Source organism: Medicago sativa, chromosome 1 (genome assembly GCF_051527215.1).
Source record: "Medicago sativa cultivar Bolivia chromosome 1, Bolivia_mono, whole genome shotgun sequence".
Taxonomy (NCBI): Eukaryota; Viridiplantae; Streptophyta; class Magnoliopsida; order Fabales; family Fabaceae; genus Medicago; species Medicago sativa.
In genome coordinates, this window is record NC_140749.1 from 48,788,780 (window position 1) to 48,808,853 (window position 20,074).

The 20,074-nt window shown below is 35.5% G+C and overlaps 1 pseudogene; it reads left to right on the forward strand.

Moving 5' to 3' along the window:
* The first annotated feature begins 1,647 nt into the window (after nt 1-1,647).
* Nucleotides 1,648-2,845, forward strand: LOC146955000 (E4 SUMO-protein ligase PIAL2-like; annotated as a pseudogene).
* Nucleotides 2,846-20,074: the final 17,229 nt, after the last annotated feature.

Below are 20,074 nucleotides of genomic sequence, written 5' to 3' on the forward strand. Positions count from 1 at the left end.
GAAATGTGAGTGTTGAACCCATGAACCCATGGCCCAAGCATGAAATGTGAGTGTTGAACCCATGGCCCAAGAAAAAAAATTATAATATTTGTTGTTAGAGTTTAACTATCTTATACAATAAGCATGGGCCAAAAATTTCAAGAAGTGTTCTAACAAAATAAGAAGAAAAAGAATTATATTATGTTTTCATTTGTAAATATATAATCAAATATGCTAAGGAGAATTTGGCTAAATTGAAGAGATGATAAATGAACTTCAAATCCATAAAAAATAATGTCAAAGTCAAAGCCTAGTCATACTAAAAATATTAATTATAGAAGCAAAAAGGAAAAGAAAAGAAGAAAAAAGGAAAAGAAAATCTTAAAATATGAAATGTGAGTGTTGAACCCATGACCCAAGCATTAGCATGAAATGTGAGTGTTGAACCCATGACCCAAGCATTAATTACCGAGAAACTCTTAGGTGGTCACTGGACCAAAAAATTGAATTTGGTCACATCCAACCAAGGCATGACACGTCACAACAAATAAGAGAGAGAAAAGAGAGAAGCAAAAAAAAAAAACAAAAAAGAAGAGAAAGAAAAACGGGAAGAAAAGAAAAGAGAGAGAAACTGAGCAGAAGGTGGAGCAGCCGATGGGATGCCGCAGATGGGGAGAGAGAGAGGAGGACGATGGCAACGCCGGAAACAATGGTCTCACCGCAAGCAGAAACAATGATGAAGGCGACGATGATGACGACAGCAGTAACAACGGTTGACGACAGTGATTCTGCTATTGCGCGCATTGCTGATTCCACTGTCTATATCTCATGAAACACAACCGTTTCTGATTTGGTCACCGTTAGATCTCCCACCATATGATAAACAAAAAGTTGTTTGAATTAACTAAAGATTCAATTTTATTTTCTAACTAAATCAACACAATAATAATGAAAAAAATTAATTGGGTGAAAGATGATGAGAAGGTGTAGGGGTTAATGGGTGGTCTGTGAAGGATGAAGTTCAGAAAAAGGGGACCAGAGAAAGAAATTTGCACAGCCATGGAAGGGAAGAGGAACAAGGTTATGGCTCATCAATCTCATTGTCATCACTTTCGTCGCCGTTTTTTCTGCCGTCGCCGCCGTTGGTTCTTCCGGTGAAGCCATCGTCCTCTCTCTTTTGGCATCAGTTTCTCTCTGCAATTGTTGCTGTTTCCGGCGAGACAATTGGAGGCATGGCAGCACAGTTTCTCTCTCTTTTCTTTTCTTCCCGTATTTCTTTCTTTTTTTTTTTGCTTCTCTCTTAGTTGTTGTGACGTGTCATGCCTTGGTTGGATGTGACCAAATTCAATTTCTTGGTCCAGTGACCACCTAAGAGTTTCTCTTAATTACCAGCTTGCAATTGTACCACTAGGCCGCTTCAGCCAACATGAAATGTAACTAACGCTATATATGTTTATGAAAATTGCTTTTCTGACATTCATAACTTCACAATGACACAAGAAAATTACCCAAAAGCACCTAGCAGTAGTTAACTACCGTTGAGGACTCGGTAGCAGTTAACTACCGTTGGCCCCAAGGGTAGTTAACTACCGTTCATATTGATGAGAGAGAAAAGCATCTTCTGCAATTCACTTTCTTCATTCTTGTGAGTTGATTATGCACTTGCTAATGTTCAATCTCTGTTGGCACCTTCGATCGGGCTACCAAATCGACTCTATCGAATTTTATAAGCTATGTATCTCCCTCTCTCGAGGAATTGATTATGCACTTGCTAATGTTCAATCTCCTTCAAAAGTTGTTGAACAACTGCCTATGTTGTTGAAAAAGATGCATTATAAAAGAAAGTATGATGATGAATTGGCAGCTGTGATGGTTTTGATGACATATGTGAAGAGTGCATGCGAATCTGGATGGATGGTTCGTCAACAAATTAGAGTCGAAAGAACTTTTGACCATTGCTAGTGAGATAGGGAAGTTCCACTACACCCTTGGAGATTTGATAACTAACAAACCTAATTCTATCAATTCTGCAATATTATCAACTATAGTGGAAAAGTCCTACCCAAATTTGAAATTGGGTGCAATAATTGTGTCAATCAAAGCCAAGCCTGGATATGGAGCTTCTCTTGTTGACTTCATTATCACAAAGAACAATTATGTTCAATTAGAGAATCAAAAAATTTGTTTATTGGTGGCACAAGCTCATAACATTGACACAAATGCATGCCTCATCAGCCCTCAACAAGTGAGTTTTCTCCTGAATGGAAAACCCATTGACACAAGGTCACAAATGCCCACTAATGTGACTAGTATGCTTAAACCTGGGACAAATATTCTACAAGTTGAGGGTCAGTTCAATGGTCATTATATTATACTTGTTGCCTATATGAATTATGTTGATGCATCCTTGCCCGAGAAGCATCCACCTTCAGAATCAGATTATGTTCAGCCTAATGTTACTTCTGTTGATTCAGATGTTACAGATACCGTTTCTAGTGTTGTGGGCCTCACCAAATATAATCAAGAAGTTGATGCTCATAATCTTCATCTAATGAATTCAGTTGTTGGTGAATATGGGAGCTCATCCTCGTCATCGAGACATATTCATAGGTCTCTCCCGGTCCAATCTCAGACATTAGTAGGACCAAAGAAAAATTACTCCGCTACTCCTTATGTTTCTATGCCCAACCTTTCATCTTCCAAACTAAGTGACAAAGAAAGAGAACAACTTTTTTCTCGACCCCTGTTGAATATGATGCCTCAGGTCTCAGTAGTACAGAACCGAGAGCTAGCGGTAGTTAGTATGTCAGCCGCAACTCAGAAGCAAGCAATAAGATCTGGTAATGTGAAAGAACTTAGCAATTAACAGCTGCAAAAAATGTTGAATCACATCCAGCAAGGGGGTTCACAAGCTAATGCAGTTGGAGTTTCATCAAGGGGGGTTAAACAAGCAAGGGTTATGGCTTCATCAAATGTTACCAGACAAGGAGAGAAAAGAGGAGCACCGGTTTCTAGGGCCGATGAATTGAAGTGTGCTACTTCACAAATGAGTGGAAGAATTTCAGGTCAGCAACTAACTAATGAAATTAGGCAGAAGTTAATTATGCCGTTATCATCACAACAATTTCAAAGTTCAAGACCGCAACCAGCCCACGCAACATCCAAACTGAATTATGTTAGTAATTTTATTTCTTTATTTGTTGTTGTTGTTTGTGTTTATCATGGATTTATGGATTCCATTTAAGATTGCATTTGCTTTAGAATTTAAAATTGAGAACCACTTAATTAAATTATGCTGCGTTTCTATTTTAGCATGTGGACAACAAAAAGTTGAGGCGGCACTAACACAAACATTATTGATGCGTAAATCTATTGGAGTGATTTGGATTGGTAGCTTCAAGTTAAATGTCAATTGCTCTTGTGTAATGCTACCTTAATGGTGATGGTCTGATGGATTGGATGCAGTGGCAGTTGTTTTGCTGGTTTATATCAGTTGAGTTGGGATTGAGGGTTGGAACCATTAGTTGATTCAATTTGTTTAACTTGTTACCCTTCCTTATTTTTATTTGGTTATCCATACATGCCTTTGATTCATTTGGCTTGTATGCCCAAAGATATATATTTGTTAGTCGTTATAAAATATTCAAAGAGAAGTTGTTCATTTACTTCTATGCAGTCACACTTCATTCCAAATGTTAAAGGAATTTAATAAACATATAACTTAAGACAACTATGCACAGCTGCAATAGCCCAGGTGTGTAACCAAATCATGGAAAACTCTCATCTCCGATCCAACTTTAGTCAAAATGCACCTCACAAAACCCTCACTTCATAATCATATAAATTCTGAACACACTATAAGTAGTGTTGTATCTTTACGCTTGTGTTGTTTGTTTGAGAATACATGTATAACACTATGCCACTATTTTTTTTGTTTTTTTACCTATGATTCAGTCTTTTTTTTTTTTGAGCAACCTATGATTGAGTCTAAAAATATTATTTTTAATGGTAAACTTTTCAGGAGAAAGAATTGTTTCTTTCAATCTTACGAACTTACTTCTAAGCAATCTCACACTTCACATTGTCACACACCCCAATTGTAAAAACACTAAACTCCAGAATTTATTTTTAAAATACCAACTAAAGTATCTATGTCGGAGAACATATTATGACTATTACTTTTTCAACCCTATACCCTTCTCACGCACCCTATAAAAATTACAAACAAGACCTTCGAAAAATGTAATTCTAAGCAATCTCACACTTCACATTGTCTATCCCCTTTTACAGTTTCACTTTTTACTCTCTCTCTCTCTCTCTCTCTCTCTCTCTCTCTCTCTCTCTCTCTCTCTCTCTCTCTCTCTCTCTATCTCATCCCAAATTCTGAACTGCAAATCTGTCCAAAATTGGAGTTTTCTTGCTCAAAAGGACCGCATTTCAACCCTTGACAAACATCAAATGGAAGGTTAGTTCGATTTCAATATGCATGCAAGTTAATTGTACCGTGTTTTTTTCTTCTGCACTGAAGCAATCCGGATTTCGTTTTCCGGACCAGATTGTTCCGTTCCGGAAAATAAAATCCGTAAACACCCAGTATGATTTTTGATCTTCTGTTTTGTGTTGTGTTTGTCTACTAATTTGATTACCCTAATATGCATGCTACAGAAGGTTACTCCTCTACTCAGCGCGTAAGGGTGGCAGGGCATGCTTCCCGTAGGAGAGACTGTCTCCAACAGATGGAGGAGGATGGTGTTGTTCCGAGGCGTCGGGGTGGCAGGGCACGTCGTGCTGATGTCGAGCCTCAGCCGGAGCATGAGCAAGAGTATGATGAGATGGACTTGCAGCAGAAACAGCAAATGGAGGAGGAGCTTGAGGCAGTGGAGGAGGATATGGAAGACGGCGAGCCGCAGCGAAGGCGGAGAGGCAAGCGTGTGGTGGTGCCAGACCCTGAGCCTCTTGATGACTATCCCGGTGGCCCACATGACACTACCCTGCTGTGGAGGTACCATGTGCACGTGGCCAGGAAGGCGTGTGAGGGCGAAGTATTTATTAATGTTAAACTTCCTTTAATATGTTGTTAATCTTTGTGAAAATGATGTTTATGTATTGTTAAACTACCCGTTTTGTGAAGCCATGATTGTAAATAGTTGTTAATATTTGTGAAACTGATGTTTATGTATTGTTAAATTGTTGAATTGCCCTGCTTGTGAAGTCATAAGTGTAATTTGATGTTTATGTATTGTTTTTAATTATTTGCAATGGCATGGCAATTTAAAATGCATCAACAATGGAAAGAAGATAGTCGCGATGCATGATAAAAATACCACCCCTATCATGGTTGCACGGTGGTGGTGTGACAGAATGCAGGGCACCGGTCTTTTTTGGCTTCAGAATACCAACTACAACCTGATTGACCACAGTCTGATTTGTGGAGAGGTGGCACGAGGAGACTTGGGGCTTCCATTTGCTGTTTGGGGAGATGACAGTGACACTTGATGATGTGTCATGTTTACTGAAACTCCCCATTGACGGCACGCTTCTGTCCCACGAGACTGTCACTTGAGACGATGTTGTGGATTTGATGATAAATTATTTGGGGTCTGATCCGGGTGATGATCTTGTTGAGGTGACCATACCAGAGGTGCACATTGCCGATTTAGCTACTTGAGGAGGATTTTCAAGGAGAAGCTGCAGTTGGAGTTGGAGAATGAGCATGGTGTGACTCAAGAGATGCGGAGGTTGCGGGACCAGGTTGTCCGCATATATGTGCTATACTTGGTGGAGATCACGCTCTTCACTGACAAGAGCGCCACTGTTGTCGATATTGTCTACCTATGGTACTTTAGAGACCTTGATGTTGTTGCTGGATTTCCATGGGGAGCGGCGGCACTAGCTCACTTGTATATGGAGCTTAATAATGTTGCACATTGGAACTGCAGTCAGGTGTTAGGATACTTGATTTTGTTGCAGGTATAAATTAAAAATTATGTTTTGTTTTTTAAATGTAAGTGTTTATTGTTTGTATATTTATATGTGGTTGTCATTGTTGTAAGCTTGTGTATCAGCACTTCCGAGGTATGGGAAGCAGGATGCCTGGGCAGGATATCGAGAGAATCGGGATCCACGCGCGATGCTTTTTGTACCACGGGCTGGTTTGGGTACACCAGACGAGTACATAAACTATCTGGATGGGCTGGATCTGAGTGTCGTTGTGATGCACCCGTATAGAGATCATCGTCAAGCATGTCCGTTTGAGCAGGTCAACCTTTACTCTGGATGACTCAGATACGGTCTCCACATGGTGAGATATCTGCCGGAGCGGGTGCTTCGTCAGTTTAAGAATTGCAATTTTTAAATAACATTTGAATTAAATAATATAAATAAATGAAATTTTGGTTGTAATTAGTTAGAATTTCTCTTTGAGAGCATGTGATATTCACAAATTAGTGGCTAAAGTTCCACCGAATAAAATCAAACGCTTAATTGTAAATTTAGTCACCCATTTTTCTCCATTCATGGAATTGATCTATCCATCTTAGAATTTAACAATCTTGGCATCATGAGTGGCATCTTAGAATTTAGTCACCCATTCTTCTTATTCTCACTCTTTATATTTCTATTGTACTATGAAATCATATAATCGATAGAATATATGTAAATATGATTTTAAATTTTTGAAGTTAAAATTATTAACCGTAGCTGAGTTTTAAATATATTTTTTAAATCTTATGCAATTTTAATATTTTAGAATTTCTGTCAGTTTTAAATCTTATTCAACGGGTAACCAAGTTGTTAGCGTAAATTGTACTACAATTTTTAAAGGTGAGGTATGTGAAAAAATATACAAAAAATTTCATTTTTAAAGGTGAGGTATGTGAAAAAATATACAAAAAATTTCTTATTGTCTATTTAACTTATCTTAGGTTGATTGTGCTCCATAGATTAATATTTAATAAATATTTGTTTCCTTACATAATATATTGGATTAACAATCCAATAAGAAGGGAAATATACCGATTGTTATATAAAAAGACAATTGAGTAAAAAAAAATATAATAATGATATTTGGACATCATAAATTATATTTGTACACACCAGAGTCGCTCTCTCTCTCTTTCCCTTCTCTCTCCTATGAGCCGTCACCAAAACCTTAGTTTCTTCTCCTTCATCCATCAAATAGGGATGATTTAGGGTCAGTTTTTGACCCAAAATCACCCCTCCAACTCGTTTTTCTCTTTCCCTTTTACTTGAATAAGTGTTTTTCACATCTATTTCGTTTTTACTTTTGTGATTTCGTCGTCGTAGTGCGACGTTGTTTTGTTCGTCGTCTTTGTGTGACGTTGTTTGTCTTTCTTGTTTCATTCAGGTATTTATTCGGTTCAGATTGTCAGATTAGCTACGATCTAATGCATATCAAATCAATGACTTTGGCGTCGTCAACGTTGCAGATCCGGAGACATGAGTATTCAGGAGACTTGAAAATAGTCATATGTGTAGGCTTTTGTACTTTGTCGTTTTATGTTATTAACATAGATGTTGTGAGTTTGTTCGAGGTTCATCTTTTTGTTTTTAGAGAATTTGCATTATATCGATTTACTCTATCGATTTGAATGAATGAATATAATTTATTTTTTAGTCAAAAAAATTATTTTTACACACATTCAATGTCTTATTTTTTTGGCTTAATTCGATATTTGGTCCCTTAACTAATTTGTTGTTTTCATTTTGGTCCCATAACTCGTAAAATTAACATTTTGGTCCCTTAACGTTTGCTCCGGTTTTCAAAAAAGTCCCTGGCCGTTAACTTTAACCTCAAATGTCTATAGTGGATCAACTTTAAGAGTGGTCCACCATAGATCCTAGTAATCATTTTAATTTAAACTGTTTGATCTTTTTTATTAAAAGAGGACCATTGGATCATGCAGGTATATTTTATCTTACGATGTACCACCGACACATAACTTTTTTTCATTTTTTCTTCATCTTCTCCATCTTCCTCTTCTTCATCTTCATCAATCATATTCAGAACAACAACATTGTAACTGGTATTTGTGACATTAATTTTTTGATTTTCAATAATCTCAATCAATAATTTCCAGATTTTCATTAATTTCCAGAATTTGTAGATTTGACTTTTTTCTATTTCTTCATCTTCATCAATGCTTTTTTCATCATCATCCTCATACATCTTCATCAATCATAACAAAAAAACTCAATCATCTATAACTCGATCTCTGACGAGTTCTCAACCTTCGATTATGTCCACGTTTCGATCTCATCGCTCGTAAATGTCGTCGTCGTGGTTCCAGATCTGTTTCCGTCGGAGCTTCTGCTGCTTACGTTTGGTGTTAATTCACGTCGGATCTCGTTTGGTGTTGTTGTTGTTGTTCCTGGATTCTTGTTGTCGTTGTTGTCATGTATTGGTGTTGTTGCAGAAGAAAAAAAAATTATAGATGGTATAATTGAGGTCATGATATATGTTCCTGGATTCACGTTTGGTGTTTTTGCAGAAGAAAAACAAATTATAGATGGTGTAGTTATGGTCATGAGCTCATGAGATTTGTTCCTGGATTCACGTTTGGGTTTTTGTAGAAAAAAAATTCTTGTTTTTTTTAATTAATAATAGGAATGGTGAAGGGTGAATGATTCAAACAATTCTCTCTCTCGATTCACAACCTTCATCATTTTTTGGGGGAGAATATTACAGTTTGGTTTAATTAGAGTTGTTGTTGGGTTTTAGTTTTATGAATTCATCAACAACGAATTTTTTTCTGTGATTATGGTGTAGTGATGAATTTATGGATTTCCAGGTAAAGAGTAATTAATTGGGGGATTTATGAATTTTGGAAGAAGATATGATGATTTTATTTTGGGAGAAGAAGAGATGAAGATTTCTGGAGATGAAGGAATTGTCGGTGATGAAGGAATTCTGGAATTTTTTTTTAAAATATTGACATAGATATGAGGAAGAAGAAGAGAGAAGATGATGACAAGTGAAAGAAATTAGGTGCCGACGGTTCACTATTAATACAATGGACATGCAATCGAATGGTTAAAATCAAATCAAAAATTTTAGACATTAAAAAACTAACGGAAGGGACCAAATTGACTAACGGAGCAAAACAAGTGTAATATCCCGCCTGACAATATCGGTATATTACCAATCGATCGTGTCAGAGGATTAATATTTCAGAAAGCAAGTTAATGGAAAAATATTTTATGACATGTCAGCTTTTTACGGAAGAAGTTTCAGTATCGTTTTAAACACGTTCAAGGCAAGGGCAAAAAGGTAATTTCACGTGGAAAGGATATTTAATTGGTTTTATCCCAAAAATATCTCATTTCCTATTCTCTTTCTCTCTCCTTAATGTTGGAAAACAATTTCTCTCCTCCTTCTCTCTTCTCTCACGCCCTTCCTCGCTTTCTTTCTTCAATCCTTCTCTAATTCTCCTTCTATACCAATCATATTTTCTTGTTCCTTCATGATCCTCTAACTTATGGAAGCTTAGTCTTCTTTGATTCTTCCTTTTCTCCTTTCAAGAAGAGATCTAAAATCTAGGGTTTGATCTTGATCAAGAAGTTGAGGCTTTAGATTGTTGGTTTGGGAACTTATGTTGATTATGCTTCATGGGGTTGGTGAAACAAGCAAGAAACAACTATGAGCTAAGAAGCAAGAATTAGGGTTTGATGGTTAGTAAGTTCAAGTATGGTTTCTTCAAGAACAATCAAGGTCATGATGTTATGAATTGCAAGAAAAGATAACAAGAATGTATGGTTTGAGCAAAGGAAGCAAGTGGAGCAAAGCTAGAGTTTTGGCATGATTGGGCTTGGCACATAGTGATGCTTCAAGATTATTGCTAGGTGAGTTCCATAGATAGACTTCCCACCCTTTGGGATTATGATTATGTCTTGTATAGAAAGTATGAAATTCTAGGGTTTTATGTATATGGTTAATTGCCCTTTTTATGCCACGCATGCTATACATGTTAATACTTGCCAAATGAATGTTTTACAAGTATTCTATGATCAAATATGTACCAATATGCTTAGAGACACTTGGTTTGAGGTTTTTGGGTCAAAAATACCATTTTTAAGTGTTCTTGACTGTCATAACTCGCCACGGCGAGCTGGAAGGTCGAACAGGGGGTCCTGCTCGCCTCCTACTCGCCTAGGCGAGCAGCTGCTCGCCTCCCCCATGAATTTACTCGCCTAGGCGAGCAAGTGGTGTGTTCCGGCACTGCTTGCTCGTTTCAGGCAGATTCGGTGTTTTCGAACCGGGTTTTCTTATGCAATCTTTTATGAAAGTAAACCCCTCAAACCAAGGTCCTAAATGATGATCAAAGAAAGCATGATTCTTATGATGTAAAGCAAGTATTAAGCATGTTAGTAAGGCATGGCATATGAGAGAAATATGTCATGAATTGGGTAGCAAGATATACTTTAAGCAAGGGAAAACTAGAGCCTCGACATAGTCGTCGAGAACTAGCTAGATAGCAAGTATCCCTAGAGTGATAAGACGCGAAATATATATATCTTCGCACATGATTAAGAATAAGATTACAAGCACGATAAGTGTGGTTTGATTAGTTAATCCCTCCACCATGATTAGGAATGAACAAGTTTAAGTTTACCGCTAATCGGATCGACTCAAGGGTCCGAGGTAATAAGCAGGCAAGTATGAATATGTTTAAGTATATGTACGCCAAGACCATGACAAGTATAAGTAGGTGGCATGTCTCTTGCTATCCACATCAGAGGGATACAAGGGGTTCTCATTTTGAGAACGATTCAAGCCGTAAGGGACCCGCATGTCACCAAAACCGCAAGACTAAGTTTATAACCGCATGTCGGTGCTCGTGTCTCTTGTTATCCACGACAGGGGGATACGGGAGGTTCTCGACCTAAGGGGAACGATTCAAGCCGCAAGGGACCCGCACGACACCGAGGGAGTCCGATGTACGTACATCAGTCATGTATGGGATTGTTCTCGGGGTTACTCCACCCGGGGCTCTCCGTAAAATGAATCAAGATAATAATTGTTTGTTCAACGCTAACATAATGAATAAACTTAGATATGTTTATGTATGATATGATTATGATTATGATTATTTTCACGAATGAAAGCACATATGATTAAGTTAAGTACAAGTTATGTATAGAACAAGTAAAGTATGTTATGCCGATGACGATCTTAGGTTTCCCCTAATCGTACGGTTTAGAATCGTGCCATGATATGTTATGTTTAGGCCTCGATACGTAGAGCGTATTCTTGGCAATGCGGTCCTAGGTTCCCTCGGCCGCCATGACACATATAGGAAGTGAAGCCTATAACAAGTGAGATATGCCTATGACGGGTCTAGCATGCACTACCGTCTAGGAAACATGACCACACACGTATAATCAACCGTCAGGTTGTAATGTAGACACGTGGTGACCGTAGGCTTCCCCTGAGGTTACCTATAGCCTAGGATTTAGGGGAACTCACTGAGACATTATGTCTCATCCCAATCCTTATTTGTTTCAGATAAACAGGTTGGATGTCAAGGTAGTAGCCGGATGGATTTTTCAGCAAGAGCTCGTTCGTACAAGAAGCATGAAGAATACGGATCTCAAGGATGTACATGTTTTAAATTAGATAAGATATGATGTATTGATAATGTACGAACGCGTTTTGCTGTATATAAATTCATTCGAAGTTTTTATGTTGTATATTTTAATGTATCCAGTACTAAATTAAACGCACGTGCCAGACTTTCTAGATACGTCTGGTATGGGTGTTACAACAAGAGGGACCGAAATGTTAATTTTACTAGTTATGGGACCAAAATGAAAACAACAAATTAGTTAGGGGACCAAATATCGAATTAAGCCTATTTTTTTCTTTGTATTACATCAATTTATCATATATATCACACCACTCTCTTATCTTTATCTCTCAAAATGTATACACATATGCGGTGTCTAATAAACATTTAAAAATAATAATATACGAAGACAATAATACTCTCTCCGGTCTTTATTATAAGAAACAATTGACTTTTTAGGTTCATTGAATAATTAATGTATCTTATAACCAAACAAAAAAAGAATAATTAATGTATCTCGTTATAAATATAGACTAGATACATCCCTTACATAATAAACCTAAAATATCAATTGTTTCTTATAATAAGAACTAGAGTGAGTACTATTATTAGGGTGCATAGGCGACGGGTATGGGAATTAGCTAGTAATTACATGGATTTAACCGGATGAACAGTAAACCCTGTTTGGACAAAAATGAGAGCTAGTGCGAATTCAACAGCGTGGATTGCAATGTTGGTCCATGGGTGATGGATATATGCTAAAAAACGCACAATATTAATCTTGAATATATTCATCATTTTCTTGTTGATTGATTCAGAAGTAAAGATAAATGTTTGACCAAAAGGTTCCGCCTCAGTGGCGATGAAACGCAACAGGTTGGCCAATTTTTGGCCACTTTTAAGTTACTGCACAAAATCCCTTTTGATCTTAAGTCCTTCACATCCTCAGGTTGGTGGATAAGTGAGCCCATAAAAGAGCTTAACTCGTAACCCAGCCGTAGGAGAAACTAATATCCATCGACATGCTTGTCTTGTTTGCCTTTAGGCTATGTTTAGACTTTAGATTGATTGAATGTGATGGAATAAGTTAATGTTCCATTGTTTGGATACTCATTAATATGATGGAATAGAGTGGAACCTAATGGAATGCATTCCATCACATTCCATTAATTTTGGTTCCCCTTCAATTTAGGCGGAATGGTTAATTGCTTTAATTCTTGAGTTTTTAAATTACAAATATAACCTCATCTTCTTCTTTATAATATTCTTCTTCTCGAGTAGGGATGACAATTGGACCCAGGCCCCATGGACACCCGCAAAAAATACCCACGATGGGTAGGGTAAAACCCTGATTTTACGGGTATGGGCTTGGGTCCGAGTAATTACCCGCAAATTTAGATGGGTATGGGTGCGGGTAAGGGTACTATACTACCCAGCCCCGCAACCCGCATATACATATTTATATAATATAATAAATATTATATTTATTTTTGGTGTACAATTATTTAATTTATTTAGCTATTTAAGCATAAAGCTAAACCTAAAAACTGATACGGTAATCGTTTCATCCTTACCTTCATAAGCTCACGAGCTGCAAATTTATGAGTTAAATCAATTTGATGTTTATTTTAGCTTGCACTTTTTTATATGTATTTGAATGTTTTTATTTTAATTTTCGAGGAATATTTTTGATGTTTTTTTATTTAGCTAAATACTACGATATCTACTATTTTATGAGTTGCTTTAAAAAAAAAATTGGATCATAGTTTTATTTCAATTGTGATATTTTTTATTGTCTTTTTATAATTAAAGTGCGGGTAATGGGTACGGGTATGGGCACTTAGGTGCCCATAGGGTATGGGGAAGGGCACTAAAGTTGTTACTCACGAGGGTACGGGTTCGGGTACGGGTATTTTTTACAAACGCAGGTATGGGAAAGGGTACTATAGTACCCTACCTATTGGGTACCCATTGCCATCCTTATTCTCGAGCCTTACAACTTTATTCTTCTTCGCTTCTTTGTCGTACCTGTGCCTGGCTACTGGCTTTTTACAATTCAACAAAACTAAAAAGAACACTTACTTCCCTAAAAAAAAAAAAAAATGAACACTTACGTTAATTTAGAATATATTATATTTGATTATGTTTAAATAACTGGTTTCCTTTATTTATACACAAAAGAAGTTTTCGATAACCATACTCATATATTCCAATACCAGGAAAAAAAAAGATTTATTTTAATTTTTAGTCATACTTATTTAAAAGGTATAAAATTCATATTTGAAATACATTTTTTTTAAATATATTTCTATTATGAAATTCATTTTAATACATAGTACAATATAATATTGATATGTCTTGTAAGTACAACCTAGATGATATTTGCTATAGAATTGTCAATATTTAATAGAAGAATATATTTTAACTAAGGGTAAAAATGGAACAAAAAAGTTATAACTCATTCCATTCCGTCACCTTTCTAAATGACGGAGTTAGAAATTTGTTCCGCTCATTATAAAATATCCAAACAATGAAATGGCCTCTTAGCTCCATTCCATTCTGTTCCGCTCCATTCCATTCTGCTCCGCTCTATTCTATTCCATCAATCCAAAGAGAGTCTTAGTCTTATCCCATTTGCTCTCAGCTCCTTTACACTCATCAATGTTTTGCTGATGTAATCTTCATTAATGGGCGCATTCCTTACACAAATTTTATCCCAAACTTCTTTACATACCAAGCATCTCTATAAAAATCAAATGTAAGAGAAAGTTGACCTTTCATTTGTTCCAATTAGCAATCGTAAATGTTACAAATAGACATGATCTAAAAAAACCAACTCAAATAAAATTACTAAAATTTTTATTTTAGGTGAAATATTACGGCTTTCAATTTCATTTGATAAATTTTTTCGACACTATTGTGTTGGAAATATAGGTCTTGATAAAAACAGATTTCATAAAACATGTTCAATAATTATGAATCAATAGCGGAAGCAAAGAAAACATTAAACATGATTATGATTGGATTTATAACATGTTTGATTTATCAAAGATATTCATAATTAGGTGTTAGGAATACCTTGATGAAGTTTGACGACAGCCCTCTAAACAACAATGATCTGAATCAGAGAGGAGAAACCGTGATATGAAATACACAATATAATGTTAGCGGCGACTGATTTGGTTCTTCCTCAACCGGTACCTTTATGCCTCTAGTTCTCTTCAGATGGGGAGAAGAGAGAGTTTGTTGTGTCCGCTGTATTGGGGACCTGATGAGAACCTAATATTCTCACCTTACACAAGAGATAATTTAATAATGGAATAAAATTAACCAAGTTAATTTTGGTTCCAAGTGTTATTTTTTGTAGGCAATTATATAGCTGTCTTGTTTTTATCATATCTAGAGTTCTGGATGTCCGATTGAGGTGATCTTTAATGCGTTGGAAAGCTTAGAATATTTCCTAAATTTCTTATGTTAGACTCAATATCAAATTCAGCATGTTTCTTGGTGTAAAATGAGCATGAATTGGATGACGTGATTTTGATGAATGGGCTGATGTAAGAGAAGAAACAACACATTAAAGAAGCACAATGGAGCTGAATTATGAAAGTGTAACGTCTTGAAACTATTCAGCCATGATGATTAGAGAAGCAAATGAATCTATAACATCTCCATGCATTGATGCAGCCACCCACCTTAAAGTCATTTTGTAACCTTTAATTTGCATTAATCAGCCACCAAAACATTATTGAAATTAGTGGCTGCATTTCCTTTCATTTTCTAAGAGTTTTAGAGTCAAAATCATCATGTAATAAGCTCATATAAATAGAGCACGAAAATGATATGTAAGATAGAGAATTTTGATAAAAAAAGTCAGTTTATGTGAATTTGGAAGCTTTGCTTCTTTTTGGTTCTGGATTGAACCATGCATTGATCTTATCAAAAAACCATGTTTCTTGTGGCGATCCTCTACCAAATTAAACATCTTCCTTGGATTGGGAATTTGTTTGATTACTATTTCTCTCTATTTCCACCATTATTCACTTTTTATTATCATATTTTATCCAACATTCACAAAAATACAAAACTAAAATTACAACCTTTCTTTTGTCCTTCATCAAGTGGTATTCAGAGCACGGTTTCGTTTGTGAAAAAAAAATTGTTTCAGTTTTGAAATTCGTTTCCATTGTTATCATTTCTTTTCTTCATTTTAATCCATCTTTGTTTGTTAGAAAAAAATGGAAGGATATAGTGACAAAAAAAATTAAAGTTCCATTTTTTCGAGGTCAAAGAGATCCAGATGCATATTTAGAGTGGGAAACAAAAATTGAACAATTTTTTCAATGCAACACTTACTCTAATGTTCAAAAAGTGCAGGTTGCAGATCTTGAATTTAAAGATTATGCATTGGTGTGGTGGGATCAAACTATCAAGGAAAGAAGGAGGTATGGAGATCCACCGATTGAAACTTGGGAGGAAATGAAAAGAATGATGAGGATGCGTTATGCACCTTTTTATCATTTTAGAGAAATTCAAAGAAAGAAGGTGGAAAAGATAGAAGGTGAAAAAATATTGCAAAGAGAAAGGGAAAAACAAAAAAGAAAGAAGGAAATGATGGCAATAATTGATAGAGGAATGACTGATATATCTAAAATACTAGAGGAAAATCTCCTTTAAATCGAAAATCATTATATAGAGCCTAAAATAAATGTTGAAGAAAAAGAGAGTCTCATTGTAAAGGAAACTAGCGAAGAAGAATGTGAAAAGGAAAGAGAAGAGACAAAAGAAGGTGATGAAAAAGAAGTAGAGGAAAAAGGAGAAGAAAAGGAGAATGAGAAGGAAAAGGAAGAGAAAAATGTTTGGAAGTTTTGGCCTACTATCACATTAGTACCTTTTTTTAAGTTGGTTTGTGTTTTCAAATGTTGGGATTCTTCTTCTAATATTGTTCAATTGCCTAACATTTCTTTATGTCATGAAGGAAACAAAGTCAATGATGTTGGAACAAAATGTGTTTAACAATGAACCTTAATGAGTTTTGATGATAACAAGGTATTAAAAATTGTAAATTGGATTAGCTAATATTTGTTCAAGTGTACAGGACCATAGTTAAATTTTTACATCATTAATTGGTACTGAAGAACAAATAAAGAGCAAAAGAAATCAACAATTTGAAGCTTAGACGCCCCTGAAGGCAATATGCTCCAGAAGATAAAAAGCGCTCCTGAAGTCAATTTGCTCTTGAAGAGAGAAAAGCGCTCCTGAAGTCAAGTGCTCCTGAAGACTAGAAGTCCTGAAGCGCCACGTCATCATCTGAAGCTACAACATCAGAAGCTGCCTCATCAGAAGCCATTTCACCAGAAGCTGAAGATCAACTGGATTTGCAAAATTTAAGGATTCAAGAGTTGTTTCATGGATCGAAATTCATCAAAGGACAGCAGAAGATTAGTGGAACTTTGCAACGGTCATTTCAAAGGTGTTTGAAGGCATGTGCTTGCAATTTGGACGAAAGCGTTGATATTGTACTATTGTACGAACTGTACAACCACCTTCTCCACTACTCTATTTTGTGTCCACGCTACAAGACAAGAAAACAACTTCAGAATACGGCTTCGCCTGCAAAGATGTTCCTTTGGATTAGGAATGGATTTCAAATTGGTTCTTCATAGGACAACAACCAAATCAGGCAAAAGATCATTGGTGAAAGATCAAGCTTCAACAACGACTCTTTGATGTGATGGCAATTTCACAACGTCTCTTTCACACCTCTATATAAAGGAGTGAAGACTTAGAGATTTGGTAATGCTGAACGAAAGACTCAAAACATTTTTACAAGTGTCAAACCTCTGCTGAAATTGTTCTGCATTCACTTAGAATTTCTGTTCCTCAAGTTTCATCTTAGAAATTCTTAAGTTATTGAGTCTGTATCTGATTTGTATTGTGAGCACCTCTGATTGTATATCAAGTGTTCAACCCCAAACAATTTTCTGTGTAATCTTGTTTGTCTAGAAGTCTCTTGCAGTTGTGCTTGAGCATAGAAGTCTCTTGATTGTGTTCTTGAGCATAGGAAGACTCTTGCAAAGTGTGCTTGAGCAAAGGAAGTCTCTTGTTGTGTGCTTGAGCAATTGTAATCAGATATTACATTCTAGTGAACTCTCCTTGGAAGTGCAAGGGGGACATGACTACTTCCGGTTTGTGGAAGGAACCTGTATAATTGCTTTGTGTCTTTCTTCTTCTCTCTCTGTTTTATTCCGCTGCGTTCAGATTCTGATTATCACTTCAAAAGCGGTATCACTTAGCTTCTGATCAGTGTGTTCAGTTCTTAGAGAAACGAAGAATTTTTAAAAACACAATTCAACCCCCTTCTTGTGTTTTTCTCACCTTCAAAGAAACTTTTTCTCAACAAGTGGAAGGAAATTATGTGCTTTGGAAAGATGATCATGTTCACAAATCACAAGGGGGAGAAAATCCAACAAATTCTATCAATCAAAATGAGGAGTTTTCTAAAGCGGAAATTCCATGTGATGAATTCTATAGAGTTATTTTTGACCCCGGAGGTAATCAATCTACAAATTCGAGGTCGATTTCTCTTGAAGAGGGGGAGTATGATGAGAACCTAATATTCTCACCTTACACAAGAGATAATTTAATAATGGAATAAAATTAACCAAGTTAATTTTGGTTCCAAGTGTTATTTTCGTAGGCAATTATATAGCTGTCTTGTTTTTATTATATCTAGAGTTCTGGATGTCCGATTGAGGTGATCTTTAATGCGTTGGAAAACTTAGAATATTTCCTAAATTTCTTATGTTAGACTCAATATCAAATTCAGTATGTTTCTTGGTGTAAAATGAGCATGAATTGGATGACGTGATTTTGATGAATGGGCTGATGTAAGAGAAGAAACAACACATTAAAGAAGCACAATGGAGGCTAGATGGAGTTGAATTATGAAAGTGTAACGTCTTGAAACTATTCAGCCATGATGATTAAAGAAGCAAATGAATGTATAACATCTTCATGCATTGATGCAGCCACCCACCTTAAAGTCATTTTGTAACCTTTAATTTGCATTAATCAGCCACCAAAACATTATTGAAATTAGTGGTTGCATTTCCTCTCATTTTCTAAGAGTTTTAGAGTCAAAATCATCATCTAATAAGCTCATATAAATAGAGCACGAAAATGATATGTAAGATAGAGAATTTTGATAAAAAAAAGTCACTTTATGTGAATTTGGAAGCTTTGCTTCTTTTTGGTTCTGGATTGAACCATGCATTGATCTTATCAAGAAACCACGTTTCTTGTGGCGATCCTCTACCAAATTAAACATCTTCCTTGGATTAGCAATTTGTTTGATTACCATTTCTCTCTATTTCCACCATTATTCACTTTTTATTATCATATTTTATCCAACATTCACAAAAATACAAAACTAAAATTACAACCTTTTTTTTGTCCTTCATCAGGACCATATCCTCTTTTATATTGGAGCGTCATTAGGTTTCCCATTATTCCAGTAATGAGCTATCCAGACATCCACTCATATTAAGTCCATATCAATTAATTAAATATTTAAAATTGTGAAGGACAAAAATGTGTTTTTCACTTTTTGTAAACTATCAATATTAATAATTAGCTGGTAGATTAGTTTTTTCTTTTTCATTTTGATTTGGAACTTAAATATCCAACTTATTTGTCTCTAATCTCAAATAAGTTGAACTCCTCATATCATCTACTTTGCATGTTAAAATTTTAAAACCTAATTTTTAATCTTGTCTTGCAATTTTTAGGATTTTTTTACCGCCACTCAATTTTTTTTATGTAACCTCATCATGTGAGAGTGACACGATAAGTCAAACATGATTTCACATCATTGCCACGTCAAAAATAGACAAACACACTTCACTGTCATAACGTAAATGATGATGTCACATTTGAAGGAAATAATAATCAAAGATTTGGTGGGGGTGAAAATCCTAAAGGTTGTGAATTATGATGACCAAATTATAGTTTTAGAAATGAGATTAAAACTCAAATTTAGACAAAATTAGATAATCATAAATGCATTTAAATCATTTTTTTTCCAGAAAAATACATTTAAATATAAATATAAATATAATAGAAAAATATAAAGTAGAATTAGTGTTAGTACTTGAAATAATAAAATATAATTCAAATTAAAATGATCAAAATAAAGAGAGAAAACAATTAAATTTATTGCTATTTCTCTTAATTAACTATATCAGTTAATTTGTTTTTGAAAGATATAAGTATGTTGTGTTATTTAAAAAAAGTATGTTGTGATATATCTTGTAATTATTAGTATAGTGCGGCAACAATATTCTGCGGAGAAGATCGAGAAGATGAATAAATGGTGGTGGTTCATCCTGGATGATGACGTTGTAACTTAGAAGATCATAATATACATCTTTCCTCCATCAAAAGTAGAGAAAACTCTTCATTGTTTGCTTCAAACTAAATAGGTTATCATATGTACCCGTGAGCTTAGC